The following is a 7,806-nucleotide window of genomic DNA, read 5'->3' as shown; positions in this document are numbered from 1 at the left end:
ATGCCCAGTGCTCTTCTGACTCTTTCTAAACATTACATACTTAGTCATGCAAAATGCCAGCTGTAGGTTATGGCCTGCTACAGAATGTTGAGTCTACATTCTTTTTGTCTTTTTCTTTTCTTTCTTTCTTTTTTTCTTTTTTTGTGGTACTGAGGGTTGAACTAATGACCTTGCTCTTCCCAGACAAGTGGTTATTATACTCAGCTGTCTCCTTGGCCCCATGTTGTTTTAAAAAAATAACTTTATTGAGAAACAAATATTAATGAGACAGTTTCACAATCAATTACTAGCACATTTACAGTAATTAATACATTGAATATAGTTGTCTTAGTGGTAATTCATTGTATGAGATGCAGACATGATATCCTGTCTCAAACACTATTATAACAAACCTCTCTATTCATTGAATTATGAGAGTAGAGCTCTATATCTATCCAATCTATTTAGAATATACAGATACAAAAGGGTCATTTATTTCTATCCCACTCTTTTGGTTAGCTTTGCCAGAGAAGGGAATTCCATTGTCATTTAAATATTGTAGGTGCTTGAATTCAGCAGAATCTCCCAATAGAGTCCAGTAGCTCATAAGAGTGGATTTTCTTTAAGACTGGCAATGTCCAAAGTTATTGACTTGAGCTTTTTACAGCTCAGCATATTAATGTGACATTACTTTTTATACTTTGTTTTCATACATTTCTGCTGGATGGTTAAGACCAAGATAAAGCAAGACCTATATAACAAGTAATGTAACTTTTGTATTTGACAAGGTCAGTCAAATCCCCTCAGGATTTAACCGGAAACCCTATACTGCGATTTATAGATCCTTTGTGAGTGTCAGCGATGTGAATGAGTCACAGCCATTGCTTGACCAATTTGCTCTCTGTGATAGCCCTAGAGAATATTTTCTCTCCATGTTATTCTCCTTAGGCACACTCTACATCGTTGATCACTTTCCTCTGTGGCCCCATAATCTCCTTGATCAGAAAATTTGGGACACCAATGAGTTACATCATGTTACAGTATAGGTTCTCCTATGTCCTGAGTCCTCACTGACCTTAAAAGACTAGGGCTAAAATGTTGGCTGTCCTTACAGCCCTTCTTTTTCTCTGATTTTTGGTCTATAAATTTAGGTTGTTAACCCTCCAGAAGAGAAGCTAATTATTACCCTACAACATATGCTGTTGGGTTTATCCAAGCGATCTGTCTGAATATCAAACAAGTAGGCATAACATGGAACAGGTATTTTCCATCAAGTATTCCTATGTTAAAGTTTAAGTACCTGTGGAATATGAAGACAAAATTAAAAAATATAAAAACAATTTGAAAAAATGTGAATAAACAATTGCATAATTTTACACAGAAATTAAGAAATCTAACCACACACAGCAGGACATTGTAGCAGGACTGTACTGTGAATTTTTTTTTTAATCTACCTTCTACCTAGATTTTCTGAAATGTAACCAACAGTAATCATGTAAAGTACAAACTTGAAAAAGCTTTAAGAAACACAGTGAGTTCCTTTTAAAACTTGCAAAGTTGTCAAGTGCAATATAATTGATGAGTAATAAAATAACAGTTGGAAGGGACCTTGAAGTGCATCCCATGCAGCTGGAAATCTTCCTTTTTCCCTCCAGCAGTTGAATGTCTAAGTCATCTTGGACGATAGATGCCTGCTCTCTAGGGTTGAGCACATTAAGAACTTAATTTGATAATCCTCACCAGGGTTTTAGCACCTTGACAGTCCACAAGATTTTTCTTCCCAACAGAAATCTCTCTTTAGCTTGTTTTTCTTCTACATCAGAGAACACAAAGTCTGTAGTCTATGCACTTCTTGGAAACATTGCCCCCCTACTCAGCTTGGTGAAACTTGATAGTGTCTTTTCAGAGTTAAAGTACAATCCTTCTCTCTTTTTAACACCACATAGGACATATTTCTCATTCCTTTCGCTTACTTTTCCCCTAAGAAGAAATCTCAAATAGGAAAGAGCTTACATTTATCTTAAATTGCAAATAAGAAATAACAGCTACATTTACACAGTATTTTGTAATACACAGATCATTAAATCATTTCACACTCATTGTTTCATTAGATTTACAACATCAACTCTGTTAATTAGGCATAGAATGAAATCCTCATTTATACTTTTAGAAATAGGTAAACTGAGATTTTTATATGGATTGAAATATTGGTAAATAAACCCTACTGAAAATATTGCCCCTAAAACTGGTTTGCTTTATTATTATTTTTTTTGGGGGGGGGGTGGAACCGGGGATTGAACTCAGACCCTTGTGCTTGCCAGGGAAGTGCTTATTCTACTGAGCCATGTCCCCAGCCCTGCTTTATCATTATTGTATATATTTTGCAAGATTGCTTTTACCTGCATAATATACTGACCAGAAATTATCTCATTTTATAAAGAAGGATTTGTACTATTTTATTTATAGTGTGAGCTTTTGCAAAGTCTATAGAGCTAGTAACACACATACGGTTTGAAGACCTCTTTACAATTAGGTGCAATATTTTCATGCTTTTAAATATCTTCCACTTTCTTAGTATTTTTTCTTGGTATAAAGATACAAAATATTACAAAGTAACAAAATATTATGATTATATTAAACATTATTAAACAATGTTTAAATTTTTACTTAACCTGAAACATTACTCTGTTAATTACTTTCTCATTGCAAAAAAATACCCAACACTCCAAGTTAAAGGATGAGAAGTTTATTTTGGCTTCCAGTTTTTATAGGCTCCAGTGCAGTTGGCTGGCACCAATGCAGGAGAACAGGGTCAAGTGACATGGCAGAGGTGAAACAGCACATAACAAGGAAGGCTGAAAGCAACAAGCACCAGTTTTCCCTCTTCTGTCTGGGCAATGAGTCTTTGGGCTGTGCCACCCTGACTTAGGTCTGGGATCCCAGTGGATGCACCCAGATCTATGCCAGCCTAACTGAGTCAGCACAGCTCCTTAGTCCCAGCACGACACATTCATGGTCCAACTACATCCCATATCCTTACATATGGGCACAGGAGACCTTGAAACCACATCTAGATCAATTCATAGCAGTCACATGGGAAACATTTAATAAATGTCACCTATTATTTTTATTTAATAATAAATGGGAAATCAATGCAAATACAAGATTCTGGCAGTTAGGCTGAGATAATTAAAAACTAAAAAAGTTCAGTGACTGCTGAAATTATCTACCAGAAAATACAATTTATGTCGTTTAGAAAAAATTTAAAATTGACTTCGAAATCTACTTTCCAGCAATTAAAGCAGAAAAATACTAGATAGTGAAGAAAGCGTGATACTTAGTATAACCAGAAGTCTATATTTGCAAGTATAGTACCAAAATAAATTAGATAAATCATTATAGTAGACAGCAAATACAAATGTCTACTTCTGTGAAATGCCTAATATTTCAGAATCAGTACTTTGATTTTTCTCTCAGAGAAAATAATGAATAATTTATTCATTCCTTGACTATGAACATTATTATGTAGTGCTTCTGAAATAAAGACTTGACACTTTTAACCCTAGTGTTTGCTTTTTTTATTTTTTGTCTTTTTTAGTCAGGTTTCACTGTGTGGTTCAAACTGCCCTTTAACTCATGTTGTAGCCCAGGCTGACTTCAAACGTGAAGCTGTTCTCTTGCCTCAGCCTCCCACGTCCTGGGGTTATGGGTATGAGCCGCCACCCCGAGTGTTCTTAAATGTACTCAACCTGACGCCTTAAGAAATATTTTTATTTAGCATTGAAAAACTTCAAGTGCACTACGTCCTTAGTATTTCCAAAAGGATTAGTTCTACTGGCTTTGTTTCTGATACTAAAATATAGTGCATCTACGTGTAACAAGATTCAAAATTTAAGAGTTTTGGAGTCTTGAGTCTACAATTTACTTGTTTCACAATAAAGTGATTTGAGTAAGTTTTCAATTACCTTGGCAAATATCAGTTTCTTTATTCACTGGGTTGAGTGAATTGGATAAGCTCAGCAAAATGAAAACACTGAAAATTAAGATTTTTCTCCTAGTGCTAAGATCTATATCTTGCAGTGTCTTTAACTCATAAAGTTTTTTATAGTTTCTAAAGAAGTGCCTGTATGATGATTAGCCAGTGCTATATAAACTATTCTTCTTTCCTTTCCTTTACTCTGTATTTCCTGTGCAAAACTGCTCTACATTTTTCAAGGTCAGCATCAAAACCTTCATACTCTGATAGTCCTTGTTCAAATTTCCAAGACTGGAATAGTGACCTTCCCTTCCTGTGCTCTCAACTCCACCTTAACAGTCACAGTGATGGAGTGAAAGTATTTTCTTCTATTCACATCTTTTACAGGATTGAAAATATCACACACCTTTCCCATAAAGTCCTAAATTTACTATAGCTTTATAAGAATCATTACAAATTCTACCATGCCCGCTTTTGTGAAGATGTATGACTGTTTACCTTACCATCCTCCAGGAAATCACTTGGGAGAAGAAAGCTGATATATCCATGAAGCGATCATATTCTCAGGTCATCCCCATCATGTTTGGGTAGCCAGCCATGCTCGCTCACCTGCTCATTGGACTCGCAGTATTTTCACCAGTGCCTCCTACAGCTGTCTCCCCGAGTCTCTCTCGGGCCGCACAGACAACTCATAGCGCTATGGTTTGGACCTGACTTTTCCCTCAAGTGTTCATGTGTTGTATGCATGTGTTGGAAAGGACTGAAGTGGTTTCCAGAGCACCCCTCCACTTTCAAAGGTGTGCGTTATTATAGCAGCAAACCTGACTTCTGAATTGCTCCCCTTGGTTTCTTGTTTGAGATGTGATCTTTTCCTTTTACTACTGTTGTGACCCCGTCTGCCCAGGGTCCTCACTGAGGTAGTGTTGATGCTGGCGCCATGCCTTTGGCTCTCTAGAATTATGAGTTAAAGTTAGTTTGATTCAAATATTTTATAGTAATAAAAACAGGCTAATATAGACACCTTGAGCAGGTGGATTTAGATTTTAATCTTGACTCTGAAAAATTTTTTTAAACCTCAAACACATTTATCATACTGAGCCCGTTTCTACATTTGTAAAATGAAGATAACAATGTACATTTCAGGGCTGCAAAAATGGCTCATAGGTTTAGGCACCTGAAAGGCAAGCACACGGAGCCTGATTTGATCCCCTTACTGCATGCCCTACTGGCCCTGCATGGGGTGCGCCAAGGCAGCATCAAGACACGGTGTGGTGGTGCTCGCCTGTAATTCCAGGGCTGGCGAAGCTGAAACAGTAGGATCACTATGGATCCAACCTGTGTAATGAGACCCTGTACCAAATACATATTTTTTTTCCTAAAAAAAAAGCATATTTAAAAGAAAACAGATTGAAAGGAAAATGTTTTAAAAATATATTTGTGTTTGCAAATTGTTCATCTTGTAATTTTTATTTCATAAATATGAACTTTTATCATTTTGAGATTTCAAATTTAATGTGCAAATATTAATTTTTAAATGAAAAATATTTAAAGAATATGAATAAACAATTACATATTTTTACATTAACATGCAAATATTCAATCTGATACATGGCTGATATTTTGGTCAAATTTCACCTCCTCATTGTGTCCCTCTGTCTCTCTCTTTAACACAGAAGCAGACACACACACACCTTTATGATAGGATGAAAAAAGAAATCATATGATTAATTATGTCATCAGTCATGTAACATACAAGTTTGCTTTTTGGTTTATTGGTAAAGTGTACCTCCACTACTCTCCATATTTGGCTAACAAGTATCAGTTGTATACGTAGAGCTGCACCTTATCTTTAGTCATAAAGGTCTTCACAAATTCGTATATATTTGGAACAAAGTCTCACCATACAGCTAGGACTCATAGTGACCCACCTGTTTTCAGCCTCCCCGGCACTGGGATTAAAGGTGTGTGCCACCACACCTGGTCCCTTAGGAAGGTTCAGCATGCCCTGAACAGGATCAGAATGTGGCGCCAAGGTTCGAACTCTGATTCCTGTGCTTATCTAAGCAAGCTCTTAGTTCACTGAGCTGTGTCACCAGCCCTAAATTCTTTATATTTTATAAGTTTTGCTTATTTCTTTGAACCTTATAAACCTCAGGAAAATGAAATACAAAAGGTAATGGATGAATGCTTCTGAAAGTAATAAAAATTTTCACAGTTCAAGCAGTATAACTAATGGCTCAGGATTACTAAGCTAATAACAAAATAATGGTAATTTTAACTATCATCCACTTAGTTCACATTGTAGTTTGCAAAGCATATCTAGTTTTTTAAATGTATTATCTCCCTGATAAGTGATAAGTACTAAATATCTCTATTTAAAACTAGAGGAAGGGCCGGGGAGATAGCTCTTAGAATAAGCCCTTGCCTGGCAAGCACAGGGTCCTGAGTTCAATCCCTGATACTGCAAAAAAACTAAAATAAAATAAAAATAAACTAGAGGAAGTGAAGCCCAGTTGTGCAATAGCTTATCCAAAAGCCCAGAGACAAGATTTGAAACAAAATTCAACTGCAAAGCCTATTCTCTCCTGTGCATTCTCATAAACGCTGATGCTCAGTGGTCAGGCTGAGGGCTCTGGAGTGGGTTACCTGGGTTTGAGACTTTCACAGGGGTGATATGGCCCTGGAGAAACTTTTCAAGCTCTGCAACTTCTATAACATGATATAATAATAGCCCCAATCTCAAAAAATTGGGACGATTTGGTGCTATGATAAATGTAAAATGTTTGGTAAAGTGCACAGAGCAATCTGTATGATCTTTCATTATTGTATTTACATATTGCTACAATAGTTCATCTTACTTGTTATTGCTCAGTTTTCATCTCGTAGATAATAGTTTTTTTTTTAATTCATTAGACTAATACACTTTAAACATTGGTGTCATCCCACTCAGGGAAGAAGGAGAGGATGAGCTTCTTTATTCATTGAATTTCTTAACCCACTGAAAAGACCCTTCATTCTCCCTAGAGTTCCTCCAGTCACATACTTGGCTATTCACTAAGGCTACTATCCCCTGAGAAACCTTGCTTCTCTTGAATTGGAAAAGAAGATGTCTATAAGTGGAAAGATTATTGGTCATATCTCAAAGGAAAATATCCCCTTTATTAGAAATGGATTAAAGAAAAGAATATCAATCTTGCAAGAACATGAAAATCTGTAAGAGACTAAAGACAACTCATTTATTTATGATTTATATATAACCACTATACTTCCTTAAGGATTGAAAGTAGTAGCAGACTAAGCTGAAATCATTTTCTTATACTATGTTTCAGACTAGAATTAGTACTTAGTGTTCTAGAAGATGAAGTTAAACTGATTATAGCAAATGAGCTATTGAGAATCAATACCATAAAATGGTTCCATTAGTACCTGTACAATTATCAAGGGATTATAAGTAATATTTATATTCTCAAACATTGACATTTTCAGGAAATGAGATGCAGAACATTTGCATGGGTCACAGGCACCTGTGATTGCCTGGCTCTGATAATTAAAGCATGTTGCTAATGAGGTCAGGGTCATGGGCTAGCTCCTCACACAGCCCAATTATCTCTGCTCTGTTGTGGGGCACTGAATAGAGTCAGGTTCTTATAGTAGCTGTAATGTTCAGGGGATCACTGGAAGTGAGGAAGCAACCTTGGGTTTTGAGGTGAGCATTTCCACACAGGCATAAGCACCCCAAGGAGCAGAGCATGGTGTATGAGCCCTTCTGTGTGAGTGACTGTCCTCTCTCTCTCTCTCTCTCTCTCTCTCTCTCTCTCTCTCTCTCTCTCTCTCTGTGTCTCTGTCTCTGT

The sequence above is a fragment of the Octodon degus genome, unplaced genomic scaffold (assembly GCF_000260255.1).
Source record: "Octodon degus isolate 3935 unplaced genomic scaffold, OctDeg1.0 scaffold00030, whole genome shotgun sequence".
NCBI lineage: Eukaryota > Metazoa > Chordata > Mammalia > Rodentia > Octodontidae > Octodon > Octodon degus.
Note: the sequence above shows the minus strand (reverse complement) of the source record.